Source organism: Pituophis catenifer, unplaced genomic scaffold (genome assembly GCF_029215685.1).
Source record: "Pituophis catenifer annectens isolate HBS135680 unplaced genomic scaffold, rPitCat1.0.hap2 SCAF_1, whole genome shotgun sequence".
NCBI lineage: Eukaryota > Metazoa > Chordata > Lepidosauria > Squamata > Colubridae > Pituophis > Pituophis catenifer.
The window spans coordinates 222,851,783-222,868,087 of record NW_027256881.1 but is presented as its reverse complement, the minus strand read 5'-3'; the positions used below and the strand labels follow the sequence as shown (position 1 = coordinate 222,868,087).

Here is a 16,305-nt window from a genome sequence, read left to right as displayed (position 1 = left end):
GCATGTGCGCACCAGTCAGCTGGTCTTTGCGCGCACCAGAGCTCCAGAAACCCGAAGAGCAGGTAACCAGCATGTGCATGCACACTGGCCAGCTGGTCTTCGGATTTCTGGTGGTCCAACATGCGCAAATGAGCTGGCTGGCATGCATGCACATGCCGGAAAGCAAAAGCAGCTGGAGGTGGCGCGCATGCCCACAGAGGGCTCTGTGTGCCACCGGTTCACCATCACGGGCCTATATCATCCAAGAGTGGCATTTTGTTAGAGCTCAGAGCCATGCCTTCTCTGGCCGGCCGTATGCTCCCAGTCCCCAGGCATTTGGGCCAAACTTTAGTTATGCTGTTGCTGATGGTATGATATTTGTGATTGGGCATATTATTTTAACTTGGGCATTATGGATTTTATCTTGAGGCATCTGTTGTAATCCTTTTACACCATCCAGGTTTCACTGTCATGAAGTGGTATCCATGTACATTATTATTTATGTAAATGTATAAAATAAAATGAAAGGGGGAAAAAGCTTAGGTTGCATATCTGCGAGTAAAAAAAAAAAAGGATAAAGACATAATAGCCATGTTCTAATGTGCAGTGAAGTTGATGAAATCATGCAAGAAAGTGGATGTTAAATTATGAATGAAAGGGGTAAGATTTATGTCAGAAACTATGAACTGATGTCTTTGTGGTTGTTATGGACGTAAAAGGATAATAGTTACACACAATGTTCAGCGAGTGGTGATAACTAACAAACTGCAGATGTGTTCAGTTTGATGATTAAAGAAAAAATAAGGCCAGTTAGAGATCCGGGAATGAATTAGAGTAGTGACCAGTGAGTATCTGCTTAGAAAACGCTGTTTCAAATGTATGGTTTAATGATTGTGCCAGAGAATATGATTGTGCCAGAGAATACGAAGAGGAAAACAAGTACAAATCTAAATGCATGATAGATTTGATAATTTATGATAAAAGACAGAGAGTATCAGCAAAGGATAGATGGATAATGAGAACTACTGAGTAAGGGATATAGACGATTATTTGGTAGCATTGAAGGTGGATTTGGGGGGAGGGGAGCAGAGAGAATAGGAAAAAAGTGTAAAAAATAACAAGAAAGATTCAATGAGAGAAAAAATGGAGAGCGTGAGCCCTGTGTGAAAAGAAAAAAAAAAGACAAAAAAGATGAATCTCCGAACAAAATGAATGAAAAATCACTCAAGGGATGGGATTTTAGTAGATATCTGGGGGGAAATAAAAAAAACCCTCATTTATCATGTTTAGATAGTTATTTAAATTAAATAAATGTTTTATTTATTATAGCTGTGCAACTCCAATGAACTATCATATTATAGAGGTATGTGGAAGTATGCTATGGAAAGCATGCATAGTGGATTAAAGGATTGAAAATAGTTGTGCAGAATGACTGCGACAAAAATGTGGTTGAGACAAAGATACTCTATAATGTGAACATAGAGAAAATATAATTACAAAGAAGGCATTGAAAGAGAGCATGGTAAAGGTTAAAAGAGGCAAAGCAAACACAGAGCTGTTTTAATGTAAATTAAAGAAAATGTTTTGGGAGTGCATAAAAAGAGCCAAACAAAAAGTCTCCAGCAGAGTGAAAGGAATTAAAAATAAAAGCGATGAAATGATTGGAATGACGCTTGAATGGGAAGGGAATGTTGGAAGAAGTATGTTAGAGATATATATGGAAATGGTATGTTGAAAAGTGGAATTGAAATGAATGCTGTAAATGTTAATGTCCTTGAAAAAAAATGATGAAAAAGAATTAATCAATGCCATGAGAACGTTGAAAAAGAAGTAGATGATGTAACTGGAAAAATATTAAAATATGTATGTGGTTTTCTTAAGAAGTAGCTCTGTGACTTGTTTAATATCAGCGTGAAGACTGCATCTGTGGCTATTAGCTGGAAGAAAGCTGTTATTGTTCATCTCTAGGAAGAGAAAAGCAGCAAAAGTCCATACAAAAACTACAAGGGGTTTTGGTTTTTCAAGCATGGCTGAAAAGGTGAAGAAGCTAAGGTGATTGGATCCTTGGAAGAAATTGACTGTGTTGTTGCTTAGCTCAAAGGCAGTCAGATTTCCATATTGAATTTCAGAAGGGAGTTTTGGGCAAAATCAGATGGGAGGGTAGTTTATTTTATTTTTTTATTTTTATTTAAGAGAATTTATATGGCCACCCATACATTCTTCGTGACTCTGGGCATCTTACAAAGGAGAAAAGCATTCAGGAAGGATGGCAAAAGAGGGCGCACAGAAGGCACAATTGCTAAAAAGTATCATTGGGGACACTACATGTAGATGCACAGAACTTTTTAAAATTTTGTAAAGAAAAATGGATGTATAAAAGAAATTGGGAAAAAAATGGACATATCATTACAGAAGAATCCAAAGAAGTTGCCAGAAACTGAAGGGATTGTGTGAGAAAGACTAAAGCACAATGAGCTGAGCCTTACAACAACATCCCGTCCAGAACAAAAGAGACTTTTTGGGGAGGGGGTACAAAAAAAGAAAAGACAGGACAAGACAAGGAGGCTGAAAATCAATTGCCAGGATCAATTGGTAAAAAATTGTCATATAGAGGAGGGAGTAGACTACTGTTACTCCATTGACCAATAGATGCAGAAACATCAATTCAGGATAGAGATTTGAAAGAATTCTCAGTAAAAGCTGTCAGGCAGTGAAGCAAGTTGCCTTATGAAATTTGATGCTCCCTTTCCTGGGATTTTTCAGGCAGAAGCTGGATTGCTATATAAAATGCTTTAGATGCTGGTAGAAAAATAGGAGAGAGCCAGTTTCATGGAGTGGTTAAGACATCAGATTAGAAACCAAAAGAGCATGAGTTCTAGTTCCATATTAAGCACAAAGTCAACTGGGTGATTTGGGCCAGTCACTCTCAACCCTAGGAATGAGGCAATGGCAAGCCCCTTCTGAAATCTTGCCAAGAATGCCTCAGGGACTTGTCCAGGCAGTCTCGCAGAATGGGACATGATAGGGAGAGGAAGAGAGGAGAGGGAAGGGGAGGGAGGAAGGAGGAAGGTAGCCTGTTGTGAGAAATGAGTATCTGTTGGAAGAAACAAAAAGTACTTTTATGAAGCTAGGTACCTCCATTTTCTGCCTTATGTGTTTGATGGGTTCAGAAGGAAATATTGTCCTGTCCATGTACCTTTAGCAAGATTATTAAATGCAGAGAAACGAGGCTCTTATAGAATTTTTATATTCTTTCATTTCTGCAAAAGTCAAGTTGCACTCAAAAATGCCAGTGCGATGAGACAATAAAAATTCAATTAGCAATATTACAGGCAAACTCTGAATAAGAAAAGACCAAAATGTCAGGGAATGTGTTAGTAAGCTGTAAACGGCTAGGTATTAGAAAACCAGGTATGTTATGTTTAAATCATCCCCATTTTGCATGCTGAAATGTTGTGATAAAAATACATGGAAGAAATGATTGATGTTTTGATTCCACATTACACACTGGCGGACAGACATCTGAATCTGAATTTGTTGACAAAGTTTCCCATTGAATGAAAAAGACACTTAACCAGACATGAAGGGAAAAGACAGGAGGAGATAAACAATGGGACATAGACATCATTTGTTTTACAAGAACACATTGAACAGATTGTGTCTTAATTTAGAATATGGAGATTCTGAAGAAAATTGGAGGCCTTAAGATGATCTGAGTTGCCCTCTAATTAGAAATCCTTTTTTTGTTGTCATTGTTTGGCATCAAATCCCCTAGAAAACAGATGTTGGAGAAGTCTGCAGCATATTTTGCATTTCAGAAGTGTTTCAGAAGTTATATTTCTGTTTTATATGTGATCCTTGAGAATTATTTTATGCATGTATGTAGTGACTGAGAATTCCAGTGCTTGCTCTTTGTGTTGTACAGAAAGGCGACTTGTGGCAATATCATCACAGAATGTTGTTTGGTTCACATTTTTAAAAACATTACTTATTTATATTTCATGTTTCTAGACTGTTCATCTCCCTCAAGGAGGGGCTCTGGTCAGTGTACTGTATAATTTTTAAGCAAGCTGACATAATTAGCCTTCATCAGATTAATGCAATATTGGAAGAGAGTTTTGATTCAGACAAAGCATTTCTCTGTTTTTAAAGTGCATTTTTAGAGTTAAATATTATGTATCAAAATGAATATACTTATGAAAGTTATTTACCATCCATGCTAAAGTGCGCGTATCATTTATTTAGTCATATTTTTTTGTACTGCTGTATTTCCCAAGGACACATGGCGATGCACAGGCAAAATCAAAATGCACTACAACTACTAAATAAATCAACATAAAACATCAGAACCAATAAATATTAAATTACAACAGAATGAGAAGTAATATAAGTAGGCGTTCAGTGACCAGCTGTCAACCCCAGATGTCCTTCTGAGTAACTCCATCTTCAGAGATTTCCTGGAGCTCAGGAACAAAGGTGTCATCTGGATCTCTGGAGGAAGGCTATCCAAGGGGGTGGGCACTGCCCCAGAAAAAAACATTCATGTCTCACTCTCCTTTGAGTATTCTGTGGGTGGGTGGGAACCTGTAGCTTTCTCCCAGAAAAGGGAAAAGGGTGGTGGGGGGCAGTTAGGATATATCTGAAGTAGGGGTTCCTGCGAGCAACCAGGTGCCAAGCTACGTAGGGCTTTATCGGTCTGATACAATATGACTTGTATCAGAAACCTAAAGCACAAGTTTTGTGACTTAATGCTGGTTGTCCCCTGATAACCTATGGATTATGGCATTTTGTACCAACTGCATCTTATGAGTAGTCTTCAGAGACTATGCCATATAAAGATTGTTACAGTACAGATAGTCCTCGACTTACAACAGTTCATTTAGTGACCGTTCAAAGTTACAACAGCACTGAAAAACGTGACTTATGACAATTTTTTACAATTATGACCATTGCAGCATGGGATCACCTTTTGCGACCTTCTGACAGGCAAAGTCAATGGGAAAGGCTAGATTCACTTAACAACCGTGTTACCAATTTAACAACTGCAGTGATTCACTTAACAAATATGGCAAGGAAAATTTGCCCCATTTTATGACCTTTCTTGCTACAGTTTTTAAGTGACTCACCACAGTTAGTAACACGATGGCTAAGTGAATCTGGCTTCCCCATTGATTTTGCTTGTCAAAAGTTTGCAAAAGGTGATCACATGACCTAGAAAGGAATGGCAACCGTCATAAGTATGAGCCAGTTGCCAAGCATCTAACTTTTGATCACATGATCATGAGGATGGTATAAAGGTTGGAAGTGTGAAAAACGGTCATAAGTCACTTTTTCGGTGCCATTGTAACGACCGCCGTTGCTGTTGTAACGACTGCCGTTGCCGTTGAGCGGTCACTGAACGAATTGTTGTAAATCGAGGACTGTACTATAATAATCTCAATATGGCATAGTCGCTGAAGACTACTCATAAGCTGCAGTTGGTACAAAATGCCATAACCCATATGTTTTCAGGGGATAACCAGCATTAATTCATAATACTTATACTTTACTATCACTAAATGAACTGCTGTAAGTTGAGAACTACCTGCATATGGCTTAGCTCAGTGGTGTCAAACTCAACGCTCAGGGGCCAGATCTGGCCCATAGGGCCAGCCTAGAAACAGCAAAGGACTGTCCCACAGTGCCTCTGCCAGCGAAAACAGAGTCTCTCTCAAGCTCCGTTTTTGCTGGCAGAGGGTTGCAGGAGGCCGTCGCAGGCGAAAACGGAGCTCGAGAGCCCGTTTTCCCTGGAAGAGCACTTGGGCCACCATAGGCACCCCCAACATGAGTGACATCGAGCTGTCCATGCCCACTCTGCCCCCCGCCCCCGAGGTCAAGCACAACCCTGATGCAGCCCTCAATGAAATCAATAGAACCAGGGTGGATTTGATTTAAATCAAGTCGATTTAAATCACGATTTAAATTATGATTTAAATTATGATTTAAATCACTAGTAAAAAGGCTTGATTTAAATCAACTCAATTTAAATCATAATTTTTAAAGAACAACTGTCATCTCTGTCCCGCAGCGGCTCCTCCTCTGACCTGCTGTTGATTTGCCGACAGTCCCAATATTACAGAATATACAGCCTCATGCTACATAACTAAGCTCCGTTTCATGCTGAATAAACTAAATTATTAATGTATCTTAAATAGAAGAGTATCTTTAGATTTTTACTTCAAAAGCATTTTATTAAAATTTAAATTTGATAATCAAAAAAATCCAATTTAAATAAAAAAAATCTGATTTTTTTTATTTTTTTAAAAAAATCATTGATTTTTATCCACCCTGAATAGAACTATAGAACTATAGCTTAGCTCAATAGAACTATAGTTACATAATACTACATGTTGTAGTTATATAGAATCAGCCAATGGTTGATTCTATATAATTACACCCAATCAGCCACTAACTCAGCACCCTTATAGGTAGTTCCAACAGTACACAATCACATTAATTGCCAAAAAATGGAAATACGTCATCTCTGCCTTTATTTCTAGGAAACGCTTGGTATCCCATATGCTCCTGCTACAGGGGAAGAGTGACAAAGACTCATGGCACCATAGCTTTTCCCCAGGGGCCAAGAGAGGAGCAATAGGCATGCCAGAGCTAGTCAGTACCTGGGAGGTGTGTTTTGTTCCAGAACTTGTATATGACTTGTGGCTGCTCTTGGACAGTGCCAAATAAGGAAGATCACGTTAACAAAGTACAACTAAGGGCTGCTTAAAGACATCTCATTGATGAACTGGGAGTGAAATGAATGCAATATCCTGGAATCGGAGCAGGAAAAAAAAATGTTGCCAGGACATGTCTGACTCTGAAGCATTATTAATGCAAGTGAACAGTGGGAACAGGGTCACAAAGCTAGTTGGAAGTTCCTGATTAAACAAAATTTTCACATATTGATAACAAGTAGCTTTAAAAAAGAGAGATCAATGTTTGATAATGAGCCACACTATTATCACTGTGTACCCCTATTGCAGATTCACAGAAGCTTAAAGCTGTTTTAGTTGTGCAGTGTAACCTGCTGTTAATTCTACTGCATATTTTAGAGGAAAAACAACAGTAACCTTCCGATTGTTTAAGTAACTTTTAATCTCTTGAGATCTATGTTACTATTTATCTTGATTAGTTGCTAATTTGGGAGTTCATCTCCCTGGTAAATCAGTCTCTGGATTTTTTTTATCGTACTATAATGTTGCTAGTATGATTTGCTATTGCTTACTCTCCTCTTGGGATTTTACAAAGGCATACATCTCAGTGGGTAGGTGAATGTCACAACTTCAAGCTCAGGCAAATAAATTAAGATGCTATCATTTCACAGATGCTGATAGAAACAGATTGTAGGTAACTATATTTTCTTTTAATCGCATGTCTGTGCAGTTTTTAAAACAATGAGAAACAAAGTAAATAGAATCAATATAAGACAAGACAAAGATACAACTTTTAGCAACATGCAAATAACTATAACCATAAACCAGGGGTGAGCAACCATGGCCCTTTTACGATCTGTGGACTTCAATTCCCAGAATTCCCGAGCCATCATGGTTCAGAATGGTTGGCTCAGAAATTCTGAGAGTTGAAATCTACAAGGTGGTAAAGGGGCCAAGGTTTATGGTTATGGTTTCTGCATGTTATCAGCCTAGCTGGCTCTGGTATTCTGGGAGTTGAAATCCACTGATTGTAAAGCAGTGGGGTAATCCAATTTTTTTTACTACCGGTTTTGTGGGCGTGGCTTGGTGGACATGGTGTGGCTTGGTGGGTGTGGCTTGGTGGGCATGGCAGGGGAAGGATACTGCAAAATGTCCATTCCCACCCCACTCTGGGACCAACCAGAGGTGATATTTGCCTGTTCTCCGAACTACTCAAAATTTCCGCTACTGGTTCTCCAAACTGCTCAAAATTTCCACTATCAGTTCTCCAGAACCTGTCAGAACCTGCTGGATTTCACCCCTGTTGTAAAGAGTCGATAGCTGCCCACCCCTGCCATAAACAGTACTGTACTCTGAAGAATAGAAATGTCAACAGTCTACATGTTTTCATTCGTGACATCTTACAAAGCAATATCGTTTTTGTAGCTCCAAGCGCTCTCTGGGGGGGGGGGGAAAGACCAAACAAGGCTTGTCCAGAGTATGCAGTATGTAATTTAATAAACAAACAATGTGATAGTGACAGTAGTGATTCTAACATGTGATACTTCCTGACCACAAATACTAGGTAGTGTCTCTCTCAGAGGTCATGGTTGTAAGAAAAATTAATTCTATTAAGAAGCTCATCTCTTTGGCTTAAACATTGATACCGTTGATATCTGTACATTCACAGCGTGTCAGTCTCAGCACAACCCAACATTTCGTGTGAAGAAAAACTTTTTTTGGCAGTCACACCAACAAGACATTTCAGGTCTGCAGAAAAGTAAAAAAAAAGTCAGCAGAGGAGATGGAGGAGTTTCTTTCTGTAAAGTCTTCTCCTGGATGAAGATCCACAAAGCAGGAAATGTCAGAGACAAGCTACCGATTTTAGTTTTTTTTAAGGGGGACAAAATGCTGGCCCTGGGATTAGATTTGGCAAAGATCTTGAGATCTACAGAAAGCTTAAACCAGGGGTATCAAACTTGTGGCCCATGGCCTGGATGCATCATGTGCTGGCCATGCCCACCCCGGTTTAGGAAAGGGGGGAAAATCACGATACTCATGTGACGAGTTGCAAGTTTGACACCCCTGGCTTAAACTATCCAAATGGGGAAAAGATTACAGCAAGTGGTGTATAATTAATAAAGGAAGTAGAGGATAGGCAAGCCGGGAGACAATATTAGTTTTGGAAAGATTCTAAGGAATACACGCTAAATAGCATCATTTTTTAAAAATTTGACAATATATTTCAGGTATAAAGTGAATGTAATCTTTGTCTTAAATACAACACATGGTTTGATTTGGGGTTATGGCACAGTGGGATTAGCCTTAGTTTGCCAATGGTTTGTTTGGTTGCCATGGTTTTAAAATTCATCTAGGTAACTAGTTCAGAGTGGAGTCTATATGATGCATGTTTTTGCTGCACCTCCTCACTCTGTTCTCCTCTGTTCCGATTGAGAGATAAAGTTTCCTGTCAGTAAGAAAACAGCTTAAGTGTATATCTTTAAGACAGCACCGTTAAAAAAGAGAGAGAGATTCCAAGAAAAAAGATAATGAAATTTCAGAATACTGTCTGTGGAAAATTCTGGTTTTATGTGCAGGCCATTGCTTATTTAAAGCTAGGTTGCATGAACAGCAGAAATATATGCCAGTTATGAAGGCAAGGGATTGCATGGTTTATTTTTTCTTACCACAGCAAACTAGCTAATCAAATTGACCAGGCATCCTCAATCTCTGGGCCACAGCCTACTACTGGACCACAGCCCATTCGGAACTGGGCCGCAAAAGCAGCAGGCACTCGCACCCATGCGCAAAGCTTCATTTGCATGAACAGCGGGCACTCGCGCACACGCGCAGAGCTCCATTTTTGCAAGCGGGCACATGTGCCTGCCACTTGCACCAATATGCTCACACACGCACTTGAAACACATTGTTATTACCTGCCTTGTTAATCGTTTGGGGAATAACTACTGATATCTCTGGTTCAGGGGTGGGTTTCACTTACCTTTGCTACTGGTTCGCTCGCGCGCGCACCACTTCTGCGCATGCGCAGATTGTATTTGATGACGCCCAGGCAGGTGGGCAGAGCCTCCCTCTGCTGCTGCTACCGGTTTGCCCGAACTGGGGCGAACCGGTAGCAACCTATCATTGCTCTGGTTCCTAATTTGAGGAATAATAATAAATCAGTATTCACCAAAGTGGTGAACAATTTGCTCGACAAAGCTGTTTCATTTGCAAACGTTGGGAAAATATTATCTCAGGGAAATATTATAGTTTAAAAAGATTAATGTTGATCTTGCACGCTCAAGTAAATAACAAATGATGAGAAAATAGTGTGATTGCTGTTGTCACTTCTTAAGGTGCGGACTGGCATTTTGCTCAAAAATACAATATCCTAAAGACAGGAAAGAAATGTAATGGTTAGCAATATGGAAAGGAAGATGATGCTACAGATTAGCTACACAGATTAAGAGGAGTTTAGTTGCTATTAAAAATGAACAGCATGAGGTGAATTTAATAGAGAAAAAAAAATAGAAGACATAAAACAAAAGTAATATAGTGGTTCCAGACAAAGAAGTGCTCTAAAGGCTTTGTTAGTTATTTGCTTTGTAGATAATTGGAAAAAGAATCATGGTTTTCATGCCAAAATTTATGTGATGCTAAATATCCCAAACTTGGACTTTCAAACTGTTTGCCCAGAAAAATCCAGCTACGGCATTCTAAACAATGTGTTTTTATGATAATGCAAGGTCTGAACGGAGGCCAAGATATTTGGGAGATTCCATATCTCAACCATTTTGCTAAATAATAGAGTTTAAAATAGGGAATAACCATAATTTCAGTTAAGATTCTAGGACGCAGCACCCTTATTTAGCACAATTCATTAGTTTAAGTGATAGAGATTCATTCAGAGGATATGTTTGTTACTTGCCAAACAGCAAAAGGGGTGCAAAATGAACTGACAATCAAAGGAGTAAAAATATCTCTCTGGCAACCATGAAATGAATCTAAGAAAGGAGCAAAGGCTGACTCTGGAAATAGAATTTATCAGAGAAATCCGATGTGTTTTTGCTGGAGGAGTAATAAAAAAAAATCCATGAGAAACAAAATGAACCTTGGCTCAATTTCTAAGCTAAATTAGGATGTTAGAATTATGGCTAAAACAATGAAAGGGCAGAAGGGGGTTGGGAATGTGGGTGGAGAAGGAAAAAAATACATAAAGCTAACACAAGATTTTAGTGTTGGACTGGATAGGTCCAGGTTCCCATCTACCATCAGCTAGAGGATTTTGAGACAGAATGACTGTAGGAAGACAAAAATATGATCTATGCTCTGCTGGTCTCTTGGAGAGAAAAAAAGGGATCTAAAATAAATTATGAACTCCCAAATTACTTATTAAGCCTAGTGTAATGTGAATAAAGTCTATTTTGTTAGTATATATCATGCAAAGTCAGAAAAGTGGGCTAATGGGAAGAGCCCTGATGGCGCAGTAGTTAGAACGCAATATTACAGGCTAATTCTGCTGAATGCCAACAGTTCGATTCTCACTGGCTCAAAGTTGACTCAGCCTTCTATCCTTCCAAAGTCAGTAAAATGAGGAGCCAGATTGTTGGGGGCAACATGCTGACTCTGTAAACCCTTTAGAGATGGCTGCAAAGCACTGTGAAGCGGTATATAAATCTAAGTGCTAATTAAGTAATATACTGGCAAAGGTGTTTCATGAAGATAGACAAAGACCAACAAAGAAAAGATACAGCAGCTGCTAATCAAGCTCTAGCCTCAGACTTGCTATGTGATTTCATCTTGTGGAATTTCCACTTGAGGACAAACTGAATGCAGTTATAATCATATTTAGGTCTGCCCTTCCAAAGCAGAGGAGAAGGGTGACACAAATGGAATGAGTTGGCTACACAACTCGCTTAGTTGTGTTGTTGCCATATGGAAAATCACTGTGGTAATTTATACTTTAGTAGGGACCCAGCACTGTCCCAGTGAATCCTTGCATCCAAATTTGAAATTTGAACAAGGACACATACCACTAAGTCGTTAGCAAATATGTCTGTTTATTGAACATCAGAAAACATCAAACAATTAACTGGTAAAAAATGGGAGGGGAAGGAAGGCAGGCAATTTTTTTCATTTTCTGTTGCAGTTTTTACTTTGTTAAAACTTTTAATAAAAATATTTTTAAAATTGCTTACATTTGGAATGGGCAGCTATATTAAATCTAATAAATTCGTATTATTTGCATATCTATATCTATCAAACCTGCAGAATTTTCCAGAACCATTGGAAACAGTACTATGGATTATTAGCATGGACAAAGGAAGATGGAAAGTAGGACACCAGGTGATCCTTCCTTTTTATTGCACCATTAAATAAGGAATCCTGAGAATTAGACAATTTTACAATTAGTGCTTTTATAACAGTTTGCCTTCTGGTATTTCTTTACCTCATTTTTAACAATGCAAATTCTTTACTCTCCATTTTGTCCTCTTTCATGAGTTCATTTAGCTGAACTGTCATTCTTAGACAAGGCAAGCTGCACTTTAATACATAATACACTTCTATTTTGTTCATAATTCGAATGATAAATTAATGAAATGTCAGACTGAGATTAAAAGTGGCTTTCTTACCAGAATGACAGGGCAGGTTTTCCATTCAAAGTAGGGATAGAGGTAAGATACTGGACATGCTTTTTTTTTTAATAAAAAGTTTTTTTTAATTTAAAAAACAAACAAACACATAATTCATCAATCCTTCCGTGGGTCTACTCAGTGTTTTTTCTGTGACTTCTTCTTTTTATTCCTCCTCCTATCTTCACTTCTTCCTTGATAATTTCCATTTCTCTGTTACAATATTTATAACATTCTCCTTATTTAATTATCACAATCTTTATTTATATCTCTTTTCTAACCAATCATAAAATTTCCCCCATATCTTATAATAATCCGAGATACTGGACATGCTTTGAATGTGTGGATGCAGTGACAGGAAATGCTACAAAGGGTATACCCTGAAGAAATGTGTGCATAGAGTAGAGAAGTGAAATTAAGTTCATTAATATTTTAAAATATTTTTAAGAGGGCTAGGAGATACAGAGAGCAAGATGGATGTGGCTCCATCATGTGGACTGTACAAAAGGCTGAATTTTAGCATCTGATAATGAAAGTAATTTGTCTGATTTATTCTTGAGCAAGAGCAGCTTGTCCCCTACAAAATCCTTTCTGAGGATAAGCAAGGGCAGGAAAGATAGGTAGGAAATTTATTGTTGGTGCTACCTGTCCAAAACATATGCATGTATGCAGTACTTGGCGGGCAACTTCCAGACACTGTATCTTGTTTGAAATGAAATTGCTGCACAGGAAATAATGGGATTAGAAACAGCTGGCCAACATATGGAGATACTGTGATGTAAAATGTTCTGTACATTCATATTTGCAAATCCAAAAATGAAGCCAAGAATCTTTACCAAACTATTTCCTTTGTTGTGATTTCAGTGGTCACAGTTGGTTGTACGCTCGTATTACTGATTTCCATTTAAACTTTCCTTCCTTAGTAACTAAAGCAGAATGTATTCTGACAGCTGAGGAATATTTATTTAGCGACTGCCCATGGAAATTGCCCATCCTCCAAGAGCTTAACATTAAAGGTTTAGAGGAAGGGAACTCTCTGGTATCTATCCTTTTTGCTATTTCCTCATGTGGCAAACTCTAGTACGTCTGAAAGAGTTTTTAAAGGGTACCATCCAGCTGTTTCATGTAAAGAAAATATGAATTATATAGGCTATATACCAAAATAGTCAGACCTATAGGCTAAACACAATAGGTTTTATTAATAATTTTTTTTTCAGAGAAAATGTTACTGTTCTTAAGAATGTTCAAAGATCATACAGTACATCAAATAAGGAAGGAGATGTTTAGAAAAAATGGCAACCATAAATATAAAAATAATTTATATAATACAGTACATTGTCTACAGAGTCTGACTTTGTCTTTAGGGCATGACTTTTGGTATATGTATATATTATGTATTATGCATTTGTGGATTTCCACTTCCAACTTCATGCCTTTGAAAATAACACAGTGTGTAGAGTTTAAATCAATTGGTCTTTTCCCATCACTTCTCTGTCTATCAGGCTAATCTTGAATTGAGTTGTTGCTCAAGACATGAGAGCAGCGCCATTAAAAGATAAGAGAGCAACCTGAGATCCATGTGTGTGCCAAAGATGATTGATAAATTATATAAACTAAAGATAATTTAAAATGTTATGCCATTCATCTCCCCCACAAGGTGACTCTGGGCAGTTACTTACAAGTTATAAAACAAGTTTAAAAAATGATCAAAATATTAAAACATTAAAAACTACACAGATTAGAATATTGTTAAAAAAACGGTAGTAAAATAGAAACTAAGCGAGCTAAGAGATGGAGGTCGTCTTATCCCGTCAGCCACCTCCAGCAGTGAGCAACTCCCTTGGGGTTCCAGGCCAGCCAGATAAAGCCAGGTTTTGATACCCTTCCAGAAGGCCAAAAGGGAGGGGACAGTTCTTACCTCCAGTGATAGAGTGTTCCACAGGGATGGAGCCACAGCAGAAAAGGCTCTTCTCCTTGACACATTCCTTAGTGGATGGGATTTGTTGCAGACTTCTTCTGCTGGCATGAGTGGGGTAGGGTTGTCCCATTGGAGAGAAACATCTCCTCTGATACTCTGGATCCATACCCATGTATTCTTCATTTTTATCCATTGGAATGGTCATTATTTTGAATCGAGTCCCATAACATTGCAACAACAAGGAGCCACAAAGAGGAAAATTGGGGGCGATGCAATAGTTGTATGAAATTACTATTTTTAATATTGCTCCATTTACTCAGTGAACTCCGTAAATGGGTCACATTAGTCTGCTGATGCCCTTTGGATGGCTGTGTTTATCCATAATGATTTTCCTACGAATTGGCTTTTTTAAAAGAAAGAAAGAAATCTCAAAGAATTGGTGTTAAAAGCCCATCTTTTAGAGCTCTAAGTGATACTGTGTAATAATTAAGAAATGGTGGAATGCAGGGGTTTGACATGAAAACCACAGTTATGGATGTTTCAGGTACTCGAGGCAATTTGACAAATTTAGTATGAAATGGGATGCAATTTGCCAATGCAGAGATAGTAGTTGCATCTAGTTTGCAGCTTTGTATCTGCTTTTACAAGTAATCCTTGTTTTATGACCACAACTGAGCCCAAAATTTCTGTTGCTTAGTGAGACATTCATTAAACGAGTTTTGCTCCATTTTACAACTTTGCTTGTCACAGTTGTTAAGTGAATCAAGCTAGTTAGTTAGTTAAGTTAGTCACACGGTTGTTAAGTGAATCTGGCTTCACCATTGACTTTGCTTGTCAAAAGTCGTAAAAGGTGATCATATGACCCTGGGACACTGCAACGGTCATAAGTATGAACTAGTTGCCAAGCATCTGAACATAGGGATGATGCAACAGTCATAAGTGTGAATAATGGTCATGAGTCACTTTTTTCGTGTAACTTTGAACAGTCACTAAATGAATTGTTGTAAATTGAGAATTACCTGTACATAGCTTTAAAAATTGTGGGAAAATGTATCATTTTTTTAAAGTGTATAAACGTAGGACAAGCATACTTGAGAAGAATGTGATTGTTTTCTTCTTCTCTGCTGGCCTTCAGTAATAAATCATCATTTTAACCACTTCTCTTTAGATACAGAAAATAATCAGAGGTTAGCTACTGTTGGCTAACTCTTGAGAGGGAAAGACTTCATTACAGTGAACACAAAATGGCTTCTAATCCAGTGGCGTATCTTCTGCTCAGCATTGCTTGGCTTTGGTGCTAGGAAATTATAGGTTCCTTTGTCTGCCATAACCGTTGTTGTCCTGATGGTGTAGGTGGAATTTCAACTGAATAGTTATTATTGTGTGAGGGGAACGTGAATTGCATTCACTCCTCACTGTACCATGGCAACCAAAATTTTGTCCTCCCTCAACTCTTAATCTACAGCTGAGCTGCCTCAAGTCAGCCTAGAAATGACTCATGCACCTTGGCAGAAAACAGGCATGCTTCTTGTTTGGGAAAGACAGGAAATCTGAACTTCATTGGGTTTCTAGGGAGGATTAAGTGATGATTTATTAGTCTATTTAAGAATGAATGAAGAGGAAGCCGGCAAGGCTCAATCAGTAGTAACTTCCATGTGGCATTTTACTTTCCTTTGATGTTCATATTTGAAATGCAAGAAATCATAAACCATGGTTCTTATTTGCAACATTTATGCAATAATCTACTTGTACATGTAGTCCTCGGCTTACAACAGTTATTTAGTGACTGTTCAAAGTTACAACGGCACTGAAAAAAGTCACTTATGACTGTTTTTCACAGTTACGACCTTTACAGCATCCCCCTGATCCTGTGATCAAAATTCAGATTCTTGGCAACTGGTTCATATTTACGACCATTGCTGTGTCCCCAGGTCATGTGATCACCTTTTGTGACCACCTGACAAGCAAAGTCAATGGGGAAGCCAGATTCACTTAACAACCGTATTACTAACTTATCAAATGTGGGGATTCAGTTAACAACTGAGGCAAGAAAGGTCATAAAATGAGATAAAACTCACTTAACCACAGAAATTTTGAGCTCAAT

The 16,305-nt window shown here is 38.3% G+C and overlaps 1 protein-coding gene across 1 annotated transcript in view; it reads left to right on the top strand.

Moving 5' to 3' along the window:
- KALRN (kalirin RhoGEF kinase) overlaps positions 1-16,305 on the top strand; it is a 537,699-nt gene that overhangs the window by 224,399 nt on the left and 296,995 nt on the right. The gene's annotated exons all lie outside the window — the stretch shown is intronic.